The sequence below is a fragment of the Pimephales promelas genome, chromosome 17, assembly GCF_988280905.1.
Source record: "Pimephales promelas chromosome 17, fPimPro1.hap1.1, whole genome shotgun sequence".
In the NCBI taxonomy this organism is placed as follows: domain Eukaryota; kingdom Metazoa; phylum Chordata; class Actinopteri; order Cypriniformes; family Leuciscidae; genus Pimephales; species Pimephales promelas.
Genome location: NC_142785.1, coordinates 20080744 through 20097534, shown reverse-complemented (window position 1 = coordinate 20097534; position 16791 = coordinate 20080744). Strand labels below are relative to the sequence as shown.

General features: G+C 37.4%; 1 protein-coding gene across 3 annotated transcripts in view; it reads left to right on the top strand.

Annotated features, from left to right (window-relative positions):
• Window positions 1–165: 165 nt before the first annotated feature.
• mpp7a (MAGUK p55 scaffold protein 7a) overlaps window positions 166–16791 on the top strand; it is a 100836-nt gene continuing 84210 nt past the window's right edge. For 2 of the 3 annotated variants that reach the window (XM_089122095.1, XM_039661376.2), the window contains exon 1: window positions 168–398. The gene's annotated coding sequence lies outside the window, so the exon portion shown is untranslated. Of the gene's footprint in view, window positions 399–16791 lie in introns of all 3 variants that reach the window. The other variant, XM_039661374.2, reaches the window with a different exon arrangement.

Sequence of the window (16791 nt, the reverse complement as noted above, 5' to 3'; positions counted from 1 at the left end):
CCTTTGCACACTCTCCCTGTCTTGTCCTCTTATAATAAAGAATATATTTTTTGTAGAGAATAAGGGCAGGTGTGGCATATGATTGAATATGTAACCGCCAATCAGATTTCAGGATTACACTTTGGTCCCGCCCTATTTTAGTTGACTGTCCAATCAGGAAAAGGATTACTTCCGCCCGCCTTGCCTCGTTGGACGCAGATTGTACGAGGCGTTTTGCCTGGAAAGAAAACACGTTAGACGCAAAGACCTACTCAAGCCTGGGATATTTTAATTTAGATTCAGCATTTTTTTTACCTTTTAAAAGCAAACTGAAGCAACTTTTATTCTCGGGAGTGACCGCCCAAGAAACCCAAGACGTCTTGGCTGGACTTCCCAAACACAATACTTACACAGCTCGAGTGAGTAACGTTAATCTAATAACAACTTATTTCTATACAGGGACCACAAACATTTAACAGCCTTGTTTTCATTTAAACATGACCACAAATCTTAAATGTTTAGTCTTTGAGGGAGTATCAAAAGAAGTTATTTTGAAAACAAACTCGAGTATTGACTTGTTTCATTGTTTTTGTGTGTCCGGTTTTGCTCGAGCCGACGGTCGGGTGCACTTGACAGCGCGAGTTCTCTGTCAAGTGCACCCGCCCCTCCATTGAGTTGAACTGGACAGGACAAACAGAAACAATGAAACGAGCCCACTATCCTTGATGCGAGGAAGGGGTCTGCTTTATTTCAGCAGTGTTGACGCGGAGCTTGACACTGACATCACTGGGTGGGTTCGCCCTGAGCAACAGGGTAGACTCAGCTCTCATCGTGAGTGCTCAGCTGCTAGGGTTGGCCCGACATGCTCTAATAAATAATAATAAAGTGAGCGTGTTTCAGATAGTTTTTTTTAATTTCCCCTAGTGTTGCTGCTTCTGATTTTACAACCTCCCATGTGCTGTTCTCGGCTATTTTTGCTGGAAATATAACGTTACTTGTTCTGCTAGAGCTATACTTTGCGGTGTTGTTGTTGCTGTTGTTGTGAGACATTTAAGATCGAGATCAATTAGTACTGGTAGCACTTTACAATAAGGTTTCATTTGTAAACATGAGTTATTAGGTGAGGTAACGTAACATGAACGCATTAATTTGTTTATTACACATTTATTAACGTAAAAACCAAAATAAAAGTTCCATATTTATCATCAAGTTAATATTAATGTTATATTGGCACACAATTATTATTACTGTATGTTTCTGCCTTATACAAATACACTTTATACTCAAATAGAAGCAAATCAAATGGCATAGTCTAGTTTGTAGGTTTTTGCAATTCCCGATCATCATGTGGATCATATCTTTCTTGACCCTAGCTGATAAGGCCACTTGGACAAAACTGAGAAGAAATTCATAACAGAATAAACTGTGCATTTCTTTGATAGGTTCAGCCCTCTGGGATCTTCCTTAGCAACAGACCATTGAATTTAAAAAGCAGTGTGATAGTTTATTCTGTGACCATTAGCAATTGTGGTCTAGTGAAAATGGTTAAGTATTCTAGTAAGGAAATCACTGAATGCACTCTAACCTTTGTTCAAATAGGTACTCAGAGGTTTCGTAGTCCTATACTGCCCTTTGGGAAACGCTGGAGACAGTGGTTTGTTTGAGACTTGCTATCTGCTGTGTCAGATATCACTGCTCAGAAGTGCCCTGTATGCACTCCCTCTGATTCCCCTCTTCTTGACCTCTTTACACACACTCTCACTCGTCTCGTAGTGTCAGTTGACAGGCTGACGTCACAGTCCATGTCCTGATCGCTCCATCTTTTGACGGTTGTAACCTTTTAGAATGCAAGTAATTAAACACAAGAGAGGGAATTCAATGCCTTATGTGTGTTTAATTTTTTTTTTTATATATATTTTGCACCTTTAAAAATGACAAAAAATTACAATAAACTAAACATAAAATATATAAACAGAATAAAACATTTAACGCCTCCACATATAGACATAATTACAATAACATCAAAACAAAGAACATAAAAAACCCAAAAATATTTTACTACATAAAAGTAATAACAAACTATACATATATCCATAACACACACATTCACATACATGTATACACACAACATCAACAAGTTTTAATGACAGTAATAGAAACATACAAACAAAAAATATGATCATAACATAAAGGTAAGATCATTTCTATATTCAAATTTTAAAACAAGTTAAATGGGCTTTTAAATATATTTTGTAACATTTTAATGAGGAGGAGTTTGTTGCTAGGTGGGAAAAGCTGTTGCATATTTTGGTACCCCTAAATCTGATAATAAATTGACCTCTGCGTGTAAGAAACTTTAGAAGATGAAGATTTAAGGACTGACGAGTTGACTAAGAGTGAACCTGTGAGTTAAACTTAAATTAAATCTTGAAATGCTCTGGAATATTTTCATAATTTAAATATACCTTAAATAAACAAAGATTCTGAAATGGAGGCACAGATGAAGAATATGACTCAAATCAGGGTTACAATCCTGACAAAACATTTCTGAACCAAAATTCTATAAAGTGCCTACCCAAATTATCTTACAATATGAAAGATATGGATAAATTAAACTGTAATAGTGTAAGAAGACAATTTGTGGTAATACAATTGCTAATCCTATTAATTATACCAATAGATTTATTTATTGTTGCTAACCCAGTCAATTTGTGTTTTCCAATTAAAGTTCTCATCAACAAAAATTTCAAGGAATCTTGTTAAAAACTTGGGATTTCTCAACAGTCTCTATTTTGACTTTTGATTTTTTTTTCCCACTAAAAATGATATAATTTGATTTTTTTTGTATTCAGCGATTTTTAATCAAAAAATTAAAGTTTGAATGAGAATAAACTAAAGTTGTGTCATCTGCAAACATTATTGGAAAAGAATATTTGACACATTTGACAAATAATGAATATAAATAAGAAATAATAATGGTCCAAAAATGGACCCCTGTGGGACCCCACAAGGTAGTCTGTATTAATGGATGCTATTCCAACAAAGCCAGACAAACTGTTGTCTGTTTGAAACAATCTTTTCCTAAACCTACTGATGTTTGTAAAGAATTATATTAGAATCAAGATGGAAAAAGATCCTTTTGTATATAACTTTTTTAACTTTCAACTTTTTAACTTTTAACTTTCTAATATTTTTGAAAAACAAGGCAATATGGATATGGGTCTATAATTATTGAAACAACAAGGGTCATCTGTTAAACAGATGAATAACTTTGGCAACTTTTAAATCATCTGGTACAACTCCTGTTTTCAGAGAGAGAGAGAGAGTAAAAAAAAAACAGTGGCTGCAAAATAAACTGCTTGATCTTTTTGACAAGGAATGAAGAAATGTTATCTTGGCCTTCTGGAGATGTGTTCAGTTCATAAATAATATCACTTATTTCTTGAACATCAGGTGGCTGAAAAAAACAAATAGGAGGATAATTTAATCTATTGGATTACCATTACAATCAGGAAATTTTTAGCTATATCAAATGCTATTATTAAAAGCTATATCAAATAGCTATATCAAATGCTATTATTTTTAGCTATTATTAAAAGAGTTGTCACCTTCATAAAAAACTTAAGGTAATTTTGAATGAGTCTTATCTGCAGCATCTGATTTATAACTTTGCATGCGGTTTTAATTTGAACACCTCAGATTTTTCATAGAAATATTTATTTTTTGACAATCTATGTGTATTAAGTCAATTTATTACTACAAGATGTATAAGCACCATGGGTAAGGTAAGGGGTGTAGGATTTGAAATGTATTTTTTGTACAATTTATTATTTTTCCTCAGCAGCTTCAAAAGTCAACTGTTAACCAAGGCTTACTAAAGGCCTGACTATATATCCTAGTAGAACTAATAATTGGAAAACATTCATTGACACTACCTCTAATCATTTTCATAAAATTTTGATATGCAAAATGAGCATTTTTTTTCTTTGTAAAGATCATTCCATGAAGTACTGGCAAGTATATCTATAAATTTATAAACATTTAGCTTTCTCATAATTCTTTTAAGCATCTTTTTCTCTTTTTATTTGTTTAGTTGTATTAAACTTGATTAACGAGTATTGGAATATAGGGAAATGATCAGACAGATCTAAATACAAAACTCCAGATTTCATTCCTTCACTCAAATTATTTAAGAATAAGATGTTATCAAAGTTGCTGAATTCTCCATAGGTTTATGAATAAGAGGGAAAAATAATAACTAGAATAAAGTATATTGAGAATTATTTTTTAAAAGGTTTATATTAAAATCACATAAAATGTAACATCCTCCATGTTAATCAGATCAAGAGAACTGGATAGACATTCATTCAAATCTTTGACAACAGAATCTGGCAACTTTTTATATGTTTTTGTTTTGACAACAAAAACTATACAAATATTTTCACCAAAAAAACACCAGAGAGCTCCACAAAAACAGATTCTACCTCCTCACTAGGAGGTAGGTGTGTGAGTGACTTTAACTGAAGTCATTAGAGATCAGTTAGCATAACTTTTTTTTTCTGAGACTAGTATGCAGAGAAGCCCCTACATCCCTTTGAATTCCATGTGTGTTTTGTACCGAAAGGAGGGAATGTGTTCTTTGGCGGTCCTGCAGGATTAGTGAAATATGAAGGACTGAAAATACACTCTTGAAGTGGAGAAGAAATCACTGTTGAGTTTTAGTTGAGGTGATCTAGATCATTTCAGGTCATCACCTTTTTTTTTTTTAGCCTGAAACGAAGCTAATGTGTCATGTAAACCTATGTACTGGAGTCTAACTGATCATCAAACTGTGATTTCAAATTAGGACATGCCATTTAAAACGAATGGGGAGTATTTACAGTTGGTCATTTAATGCACTTTTACATATTGGACGGCTACCATGACCATGCTAATGCTATCCAAGATGCAATCATCCGTTGATGGCTGTTCAGGCTACATAAACCACTTTTAGACAGTCGGTCTGAACGGTTCTAAGAACCTTAAGGTACGGTTCCAGTTATGTTTCCACTTGAGGCTGGTACGGTACAGCACAGCATGATTAAAAATCGTTCTCGATCCGTAATTTTCAGCACTGTGCTGAACCATGCAAAATGTGTGTAGTGATGCTGCCACTCATGATTGGTCACTTGTCTGTTGCTTGGCTACCAGTTTCTCTGTAGCTGACTAATTGTGGTATTTGAGTGGCATAAACACCAATGCATAATACAATTAAAAGAAATCATCTCATGTCATCAGTAAATCGTTATAATACCAAGGCAATGACAGATAGTATTACTTTCCAAATTGGTCCAAAATCAGCCCCACAAGTGGAAAATGAAACCGTACCAGCTGGCCTGGATAGCTACGGAATGGAACGGACGCAATGAGAACCGTTCGGCCTGACTGTGGATAAGCGGCTAATGCATTGACTTCACTTCTCCCAAACAGAATTATGTCAGCATATGGAAGTTTAGGAACCCCACAATCCACACGTGAGCAAGCAGAAGTTTCAATACTGCGTTTCAATAGCATCATGACATACATTTACATTTATTCATTTAGCTAATGCTTTTATTCAAAACGACTTACAATTGCTATGTTAGAGCTTGCACGCCTCTGGAGCAACTAGGAGTTAAGTGTCTTGCTCAGGGACACATTGGTGTCTCACAGTGGATTCGAACCCGGGTCTCTCACACCAAAGGCATGTGTCTTATCCACTGTGCCATCACCACCCCAATGACTTTCCAAATAGGTTTCCAGTATGATACAAGCATAGAAATAGTGGATTTGATTCATATTCTTTTTTGCAGAGTTGTATTTTACTGACAATAAATCCAAATGCATTATACAGAGATTGCAGGCCGACTGTTCAAGACGCAGGAAGAGACCTCCTTACTGTTTTGGACTTTGTATGCACAAAAGAGCTGTTCTGATGTTTACATGAAGAAAGAAACACAGAGGGAATAAGGAGAACATTTTCTATGAGAAAAAGACTTCAACATGGTACCCTTAAGCACAGATTGATGTAACCATGTGACTCTTCAGAGAGGCAGAATATGAACTAGAGCGCTATCTAATTTGTTGTCAGCCCACCTAGTCTGTGCAGTGGCACTGTGGCAGAACAGGTGTCTAATGGCTTTGTGTTAGCTGGCCCAGTGTGTGGCCTAGCATTACTGGGATTCCTGTGCTGTTGTTTCTGTAGTGGTAAGGTCGAAGCTGAGGGAGAACGAGAAGTCTTGTCTAAATAAGCAAGCTTATTTTATTCAGTGCACTGACCTGCATCTTGCATTTTTTTTAATAGCAAAAACGCATTATGTGTGAAGTTGAACCGGCCTTAACACGCGTTTTATTTTTAACTGTTTACGTTCATTTTGAGCAAATATGAGCATTTTTTGGCGTCATTTTGTGTGAAAATGCCCGTTTAAACACAAGAATAAGGGAAAGAGGATTCAATACAGTATTTGCACACGTTCTGCGGATTTCTGGGTGCACTCTTCGAATGTGCGTCACAATTTCTCAAGCAGTGAGTAGCCTACCAAATTGAGTTATCTTTTCTTCTTGTACTTGAATATTTAAATTAGCAAAGCTTAAAAAATATGTGAAAATGATTAACTTCATTGACAATGCACTGCAGCAAGTGACCCTTCCATCTACTTTCCTGAGCGTTGTTCATGCTGGACCCAGACCTTTTGAACAGGCCCTATTGTCATATAACCTGGGTCTCATTCTCTGGATTTGGGTGTTTTATTAAGGGAAGTTTTAAATATGAGCTGAGCTGTGCTGTGGCCTTGGTTCCCCATCATTAACCGAGGCGGAAGTAAGTGAGCAGTTCAGTCGTTGAAAAGAATGTGGTGGAAAGGTCATTCCCAGCAGAGTTAGCAGTAATACATTTGTCATCACTATATCTTGCAGTGTGTCGGAGCTCAGGTGTTCTTTTCAAAGAGCTCTGCTGCTTTTAGGCTACACAGCAGCATCTGAATCAGTGGTTCAGTTTTGCTGACATGCACATTATTCCACAGATCAGCTGCGTATATCCCATCTGGCCAGCCTGTGTCTGTTATTCCTTGTACACTAATACAGATCAGAAAATGCTGCATTGCCATTGCTATTTAATAGCCATTTCAGATCGATCACTGTCAGCTCAAACTCACTTTGAGATTAAGAAAATTGTGGCAGCATACATACAAAATTCACCTCTTATAAGGTCAATTTCAATTGAACTTGACTTGATATATGTGCTCCTGTTCTGCAGACCAGTCGTGTCTCTGCCTCTTCAGCACTTCCTGTGAAAACTGAGCCCAAGCAGGCTGTAAAGAAGGTGCTTCTTCAGACATGCAGGAGGCTCATACTCAAAGCCCATAAACTCTTGAAAAGGAAAGCAGGATGATGTGAAGTCTCCTGTAATGCATCATTCTACTTGTCAAGTTCAAGACTTGTGGAGAGTCAAGCGTGTTAGGATGAGCTTGTAACATTAGTGGAGATGCTGCACGTGGTTGTATCCCAATGTGTTTTATTTATGAGAGTTTTCCCATGGACTACTTCATGCATCATAACTTCACTCTTCTAGCACTGCTTTTAATAATTTAGTGATACCATAGTGAAGAATGGAGGAACAAGAAGGCTAAAATAACCCACTGTGCACTTTGTAAACCTGCATTTGTTTTTTTGAGAGGACCCAAAGGAATCATTTACTCGCCTTCATGTCATTCCAAAACGTTCTTGTGTAGAACATAAATGACGATGTTTTGAGATTGCCTAACTGTTTTTGTGCACACATTAGGAGACAATAGGCTCCAATGCTGTTGTTTTTTTTCCAACATTGTTTAAAATATATTTTGTGTTCTGCAGAAGTCATACAGTTTGGGATTGACATGAGGGTGAGTAGATGATAATATTAGTTATATTAGTAATATAACCAGATTGTTTCAGCCGATAAAGACAATTTCACAAATGCCTGAAGATTCTATTAGAAAATGAAGTGTTTAATTGCCTGTAACTTCTATAGTCATGTCTGTACTCTGTTCTTTTACCATATTCTGTCTTCTCTGCAACATTTAGCCCTGCTTCGAAGAAAGTTTTGTTGGCTTGGCTTTAACTTGGTTTCTGAATGCTGTTGATAATACTGATATTTCACGCGGCGTCTTATTCTTCTCATCCATGTCCGTGGTCTGCTGGTTCTTTTCGTGTTCTGAGTCTTTAGACATAGTGTCTGTGTGTGTGTCTTGGGTCTTTTGTATATGTTCCTGTATGGAAGTTTGTGCCATTAGTTAGTTTGTGGCTTTCTGTCTACCAGTCAGTAATCCTCTCATTATAAGCAGCTGTCTGCAGTGGTTTTTGGCTGTGGCCTCAGCTCTTTGAGATCTCAATCAAAACACTGGGCCTCTCTCCAGACCCCACACACTAGACCCCAGGTTTGAGTTCAACAGTAGCCAGCCCCCCACTGTGAGATTTTGCAGTATTAAGATGCAGTTAAGTTCAGTTTAATTTCAACATGACATCATGATTTTTGCGTAAACATACATGCCACTTTCAAGTCAAGTGGCGTTAAATATACACATTGTGAGCTATCCGCGTGTATGCGTGTTTGTCTTGATCTACATCTGGGGAGCGATATTTTATTTCCTTGGATGGTAGGGGAAGACTCATAAATGCTATTAACCCCAGTGACGGGCAGGTTTAGGGATGGGGTTGGGGTAGGTCAAATATTTATATACAGTAATGTAACGTTAAGTCAACGGCATTCATAAACATGCTGAAAAGCGATTATGCGTGTTGATATCACGGCAAAAATGGAAATACGAATTGGCGTTTCATACATACGCCATTTCAAGAGATCAGTCTGTTATTTTAAGGGTAACTGCTATTAGCAAAGGTTCAAGTTTGTCACATGAATTTGCAGAATTGACCAACGGAAAGCTGCTTGGTTTGAAAGTGACTTCTGTGTAAGCTGTGCTTCACGCATTGATACATTTGACAACGAACCTTTTTGGTTAATAAAAATTTGCCAACATTTCCCTAATCTGACTGCACCTTTATTCTGAAAAAAAAAAAAACATTGACTGTGGAGCATTAGCTTGTTGTCAGTGGCTCTTAAGCAGATTTATTTGCTTAATAAGTTAACAAATCTAAGTTAGTTTATCTGATTTGGTGAGCTTTTTTTTGCATTCCAATCTTCTAATAATAACAGTTGACCAGCAACACAAATGTTTCAAACGAGCTTGGAGTCAAAATGTTCGTCAAGACCACAACTACACCATAGTTTATATTTTCCAGATTCTTTGAGTAAGTTATAATCTGGTCTGAACTCTGAACCATTTTCCACCTTCCCTTCCAAATATAAAAAGAAGACTAATGCTTTATTTATGTGATATTTGAGCTTCCTTCAGAACTGGGATCACAAATGGCTCCTTTCTGCTCTGAGAGGAAGCTGCAAATATTGAGCTATACAGCGTAATCTGAAACTAGCTTTATCCCACCACCGCCCTGTTTTTAGATGCCGTTTATGGCTTGTTGGCTGAAAATATCCACAAATCCATAACGTCTCCAGAGCCTCTGGTTAAACAGGTGTACCATATTAATTACAGAGACGTGTGCGAACCATAGAATTGCATATTTCTAGGGCCTATAGATTTAGATATTCTTATAATAATTACTGGAGTACTTGCAGAGCTTGAGCTTGAGCAAATTTGGTACCATGAAACGGAAATTACGGAGGTCTCTCCATAATTCAAACGCTCTGCCGATGTTGATTCGTGTTTTCGTCCGAAGTTGATCCGATTCACGTTTGGCCTGACAAGCTTCAGCAAATACATTTTTGTTTTGTTTCATTTTTTATATTTATGTGGAGTTTGTGTTGGAGTCTGTGTTGTGCTGGAGGCAGGTTGTTTTTGGTGTTATAAGACTGCTAAGTGCCGTCGCATTAGGGAGCGCGCATGCGATGGATTTCGCCGAAAATCCGACCCGGAGACTTCACATAGAAATGGGAATAGTGGCCTTCAGAGGTAATAGCAAAACCAGACAAGTGCATCATTGTAATGTGTGATTACAACCCTTTCACACATAGGCAATAAAAAGGATTCATTTTAGAAGAAAAGTTACATTTAACCCCTTTAAACTAATTCTTACATTTGTAACCCCATACCTGGCATGTTTTGGATTTTGCTGATGTAAGCATGGGATGAGCATTCAGCTGCTTATCACTTCCTGGTAAGCACCTTACTAACTGATCCCACTAATTCTACTCCTGCTCTTAGAGATCACAGGGCTGATTGGATCAGTCTGTACAGACTTGGAATAGTCTTTGGCTGGTATTTAAGTTTCTTTTTGTGACTCTTCCAGGATTTTTCCAGATCATAATTGATCCATGGATTTGAGTGACTCAGTGTGTTTTAAGGTCTTCCAAACTGTCTAGACATGATATTTTATTTTGTAAATTGTTCTTGATTTTCTTGTCACGGTAAACTTTACACTTCATGTCATGAGTTGAGGGTTGTAATTCTTTGGTTTATGACATTGTAAATACCTCCAAAATCGATCCAATGGGGGAATTCGATTTGAGGTGAAGGTTTCATGCGTGTTCCGTCTTTCCCATGGCAAAGGGATTTTTAATTAAATGCAACACATTTAATCTTATGTATTAACTCGTTTCATCTGACTTCATAAAATGAAAACGGTTTATCAATGATATTTGTGCATCATTTAATATGTTAATGTTCGACTACTCATTTTAACTCTAATAAAAATAATAGTCAAAGTCTGTTAGAATAATCAAATATAACAATTTATTATGTCAGGTAAATGTATTATTACAATTCCATAAGATAATCAATGCAAACCATCAAATGTTTCTAGAACAAAGAAGAATCCTTTTACCCGACGTGGCGAAGAATCCTATTCCCCCACTATACTTACTGGGGGAAGGAGATGACCATCGGCTTAGAACAGTGGAAATTAGCATTTACACCTTTGGAGTCCCTAGGGACCACATTCCTTTGTCTGCCAGTTATTCCTAAACTTCTTAAAACCTTATTATCTTTTCTTTTACTTCTTTGGAAATGAGACATCTACACCTGTCACCCTGAGACCTCTAAAATGATATTAAACAATCCTTAAAGATTATCACATTCACATTAAAACAATATATATTCTTGTGTGACTTTTCAGTGTTACTGACTGAGAGAGAGCGAGAGAAAATGTAGATAAGATGCTCAGAGGAAGGGGGTAGGGGGTCAAATGTTAATCTGCAAGCAATGCCATTTGCCTTCCAGTTTTCCAGTCTTACAACCTAATGAGATAATAAGCTAAACCTTGATTTACATTTTCATTTCGGATGGAATGTTCGCAATCTTAAAGAGTCTAAGTTTACCTATTTTAGCTAAACGAATCTTTCAGTTGATTGTGAAACCAGGTAACCTTGGTTTGTGGAGGTCAAGGGAACGACCTGAGAGGGTTTCCCCAGTTGAATATCCGTTCACATGGGTTAATCTCATCAGGCCTTTCATGCAGCATGAAAGTCATTTAGGCCTTGTTTACACTGCATGGTTCAAGTGACCCAAATCCGATTTTTTTTTCCCTCTCATGTGGCACAGATCGGATTTGACCAGTGAACGTGTAAGCAGGAAAAAAACGCATGGATTCCGATTTTCTCAGATCTGATTCAGGCCTCATTCGTAGTAATAAATCGGATCTGAATCGGATACGTGCATTTGCATGTGCAATGTAAGCAGACAAGACGGATATTCCCCGGTAATGCGAGTCTTACGTCATTAAAAAGTGCGTGATTATAGGCGCGATGGAAGAAAGGATACACACACAGTGGAGCAATGCGGAGGTTTCATGTCTTGAGTGTTTGGGGTGAAGAGTGCTGGCAAAAATGCAAAGTTGTTACAGAAATAAATCCGTTTTTGAAGACATTTCACGAGATATGAGGCATCGTTTTAAGTGCTCGTGGCTAGAGCCTCTCCTCTTTTTTTCTCTGCCGCACTAGACCAATGTTTTGATGACTTATTGAAATATTGTGTAAAGAAAACACTGGATAATTTTATTCTCATCTGCATCCATTGAAGTTTGTGCTGTTTTGCTTAATTTCCCGGGATATGGGTCACTTTTAAAAGATGATGTAAGCAGGTCGTCAAAAAAGTCGGATATAGTCAGAAAATCGGATTTGGCATCAAGACCTGCAGTGTAAATGCAGCCTAATACATGCAGGCACACAAACACAGGAAATCTATCTCTGTTAGTACCTCATGGATACTGGGGTGATTTCAGGACACTCTAGCACTCAAGTCTCAGGTAACAACAGCACAGGCAACAACAGGCATGATTTGTGAGCATTAAAGGAAAATTGCACTTTTGCATATCTGCTTACACTGTGACTTTACAAAATTCCAGCAACAAAATATGCTGCAGTGAGATGTCCTGGCCTAGGTTGTGTGTGTGAGTGTGTGTTTTTCTGTGTGTTTTTAGATGCTTTTTGGAGGAGGGGGTGTAGCCGACACACCGAACACTTGTTGGACGCATAGCATAACATGTCACTGAGACTGTTCGTGTGAGAATGTGGAGTTTGGTGGTCTGTGCAAGGCTGAGTGTCCTGCATGGCCCTGACATGTTTCTTTGTTTGTTACATTTATGTTTGTTTTCCTTGAGTTAAAATAAATGTTGTTTTTTTTAAAGAATGAATGCGTCTGGTCTCCATTTCGTTGCAGCCTAAGAGCCAGCTGTGACTAATGGGGGCTTGTCTGGGCTCTAAACCTAGGACTTCACTCACAGCCTAGACTGGGACATCACAGTAAAAATAAAAAACCAACAATCTACAATCTTCAGGTTCTTGCTGTGGTCAATGCTGGTTAGGACAAAAAATATAGATCTACATTGAATAGTTTTTATCGCTTGTCTTTTTATGGCGTTGATTGGTGTTAGTTGTACTGTGGTGTAGTTGGCCCATTAAATCTTCTTGCTTAACATTGAATATTGAAAAAAAAAAACTGCTGGAATGTATTTTGCTAAGTCCAATGCTTAACATCTATTTTAGTGGACAAAAAATTAACACTGTGACAGATAAAATATCTAGGTGTCCATTTGAACCAAACTTTAAGTTTTAAAAAACATATTAAAAGAATGCCCAAATCTATTAAATATAATATCTCCTTCTTTGGACACAGTAGGTATAGTTTGACAATTGAATTGCATCTTTCATGTATTTTAATGCCATGATCTCTTCACACATCACCTACTGTACTGTTTGTCCTGTTGGTCTCAGGCCAACGAGACCACACTTAAACCGCTCGGATCGATCTATAATCAGGCGTTAAAGGTCCTTGACAGAAAAGCCCCTTTCTATCATCACTGCAATATTCTCAGTATAATATTAAGTTTTGACTCCCTAATTCGATTTACAAATTTTAGATCAGTTTTCAAAATTGTTAATAATATTGCTCTACCCTCAATGAAAAAAATTCATAAAACTTTATTCTGAAACAAATGAACCTTTCCACTGCTCACAGAAATTGTGCTATCCCAAAAAGATCCTCTGCTTTTTCACAGGCAGCTTTTTCATTTAAAATCATTAAACAATGGAATCAACTCCCAGACAGTCTAAAGTTGTTTATAGATCTGAATAATTTCTATCGAAACTTAAAAAAATACATCCTCGATAACAAAATTTGTCAGCATCAGCACACTTAAAGGGATAGTTCACTTTGAAATTAATTTTTGATATGTTTTAGCTTACCTCAAGGGCATCCAAGATGTAGGTGTCTTTGTTTCCACAGCATTTTCAATTTTGACATTTTTTGGTCAAAACGTTGTTGTCTGTCAGTCATATAATGCAGGTCAATGGAGCCCACCTCAAAGAGCATGCACAGAGAAGTCAAAATGAAACATGATTTAATGACTTGTAAATGTAAGAACACATTGATGGCCTAAGACATGAAACGAGCGGTTTGTGTGAGAAAACAAACTGTATTTATATCGTTTTTACCTCTTATTAACAGCCGTCGAACTGCTCTGAATCAGATGTCCAACTGAACTGAACTGAACCGTCTCCAATGTGATGCCGGAAGTGATCGTGTGCGTATGTACGTCACGCATTGTTTACACGGAGATTTCCGAAGTTTTACCTTTCACTATATTTAGATGTATCGAAATCGTCTTCCATTGCGATTTCCCTTATATCTAAATATAGTGAAAGGTAAAACTTCCGAAATCTCAGTGTAAACAATGCGTGACGTACTAATACATTTGACTGGCAACTAATACATTTGAATAGTATATTTCTGAAAAAAAGAAATCTGTGACTTTCGAAATTTCCTTTGCTTGTTCTTTGCAGGCCAGATTCCTTTTATTGAAATCATCTAATTTGTGCCACACATTTTGTATTTTAGAACAGTAGCCTATAATAGACCTTAAATGGCTGCAAGCTTCTGCTGTTACAACAGTGACGCCCTCTGAATTTGTGTTATAGAGGTTTGTCTGTCAGGACAGTTACTTCATAGGCTTCCTGCGAGTTGATTTTGATCAGATTTCTTTATTCCAAGCATAATGAGTTGTTTAAGATGAGAACCAAGATGAGAGTTTCAAAGCATCAACCGTTGATGTCAATTGAGCTGTAAACTGATTCTAATTTCACAGAGTGATCTCTTAGCTTTGCTTTCCATTGAGGTGTGAAGCCTGGACTCCATGGGGCACGTTAAGCTTTGAATATCTCTTTACACTACAACAGGATTAATGTTCCCCGACTCCCCCCTCACTCTCTTTGCTTGATTTGACCATGTAAAGGCACTGAAATTTTCACAACTTACAGTATATATACTATACTATATACTAAATGATGACTCATATACTATATGATGAACAGATTGAATTTAACATTCAATTGAATTTAACATTCAGACTGAATTTAACATTCAATCTGATACATTTTGCAACCGCACATTGCCGAATGCCGATACGTTTTGCAGCCTGACTGCTTGTTTGTGAGGGGGATTCCAAAATGCCGTGATCACAGTTCACTGTATTTGATGCGGAAGTGTCTGTTGCTAATTTGCTTTTTTCTGAGTTCTGTCATGTGGCTTAGGTAAGATTTTCTTAAGATTTTTGCTGGTTGTTTGTTGCATTTCTTGTCAAAGGTAACTTATACAGTACTGTAGCAGGGCTCCAGGCTAACATTTGAGAGCAATAGCACCGATACCACAAAGTTCTACAGATGGTGGATGCAGCACCTGATTTGGTTGCGCTGAGGGGATTTTTAATCAAGTGAATCTAATCTTAAAATTTCTAGGCTATTGTTTTGCATTAATGCAGTTACTAATAATACCTGTTTGAACTAGAAAAGCTAAAAGTGAAGCACTGGTACTGGTTATAGTCTAAATTTTATGTCTTAGCATCGACATGAGCCCGACCAGAGTTGATGTGTAATACACACTGCAAACATTTGTCCAACATACACTCACTGGTGGCCTAACTTTGGCCACAGTCGGCTTGGTGTGTCACAGACAGTCCCCATGAACCGGAAGTTTACCGACTTTACTTGCTTATTTCCTAGTGAAACGAATATTGAATATACAGGGCAGGGATTTGCTTTGGCGCACCCCTGCTCCATCCCTCGCTCATGGCTAACTGACGGCACCCATTCCATAAAGCGGAAGCACATTTACAGATTTTGATTAAAGATTACCAAGCTTAATTTAATTGTTTAACACAGATTAATTGTTAGCGCACATTAGTAGGCTTGTGAACAAAGTAAATGAGGTCAGTTTTGATTTCATGGCGAAGAAGATACCATTTAAAAAAATATATGTTTTATAAAAGTTTGGTCGAGTGGGAACATGGAGTTTGTTAAAATGGTCTAGAGGTGTATTGGCACTAAACCCCAGAGAAGAAAGGCATGAGTGTGATGGTGGTTTAATGATAGCATGGGTGTAAGGAAGGCCAGGCCCTCTGATCAGGAGACAAGGACAAATTGCTAGAAGACAATGCTATCCTTGTAAGAGCCTAAAAAAGATCAAAATTAATAGAGGAGAGAATGTGGAAGTGATGATTGGAGGATGGTGAGGGAGGCAAATAAGTAAAGCTGAAGAGCTCTGATTGTGTTACACTTCCTCTCAGATTTGGGTGAGTAGTTCTCATTCAGAAAAAGACACAGCGGCCCTAACTCCCTGCAGCCAGTGCTTGCTTTGTTTAAACCTCTCTGAAACAAAGGAGTCCATTATAGAGAAGAGGGGCACGCATGCACACATCTATCGCTCCCTTTCTGTCTTTCTCATAGTTTTCTCATAGACAATGAGGCTCTCAAACGATCACCTCATAAGTGGACATCACTGTAGGCCGCTGTCCTGGTTTATGTTGTCAGTGAGGTTGGGTAGTGAATCTAGCGATTCATGACCTCATTTACACTATGCGTTCTGATCTGAGCTATTGTGGGCTTTTCCCATGGCACGAGTGAGTTCCAGTTTAAGCTCTCAGAGTGTCTGAAACTAAATTGAATCCTCTCTTTCTCTGTAAACCAGTGTTCTGTTGAGAATGAGATCAACTACGCTGTTAGACATTCCTATAATTTGTACAGTTATTTACTGTAAAGAGAATTTGCAATATTGTACCTGTGATTCAATCTACATCATGGGAATTTTTTGTGACGTCAAACAGGGATTTACTGTACGGCCTTTTTGGTGACATTCCATCATGGGTTTTTTTTTTTTTTTCCAAATTTTTAACATTTAGATTGACAGGATTTGCCTTACATCGTGTCTACAACGGTGCAGCAGCTTTAGGTGGTCAACACTGGACACATTAAAG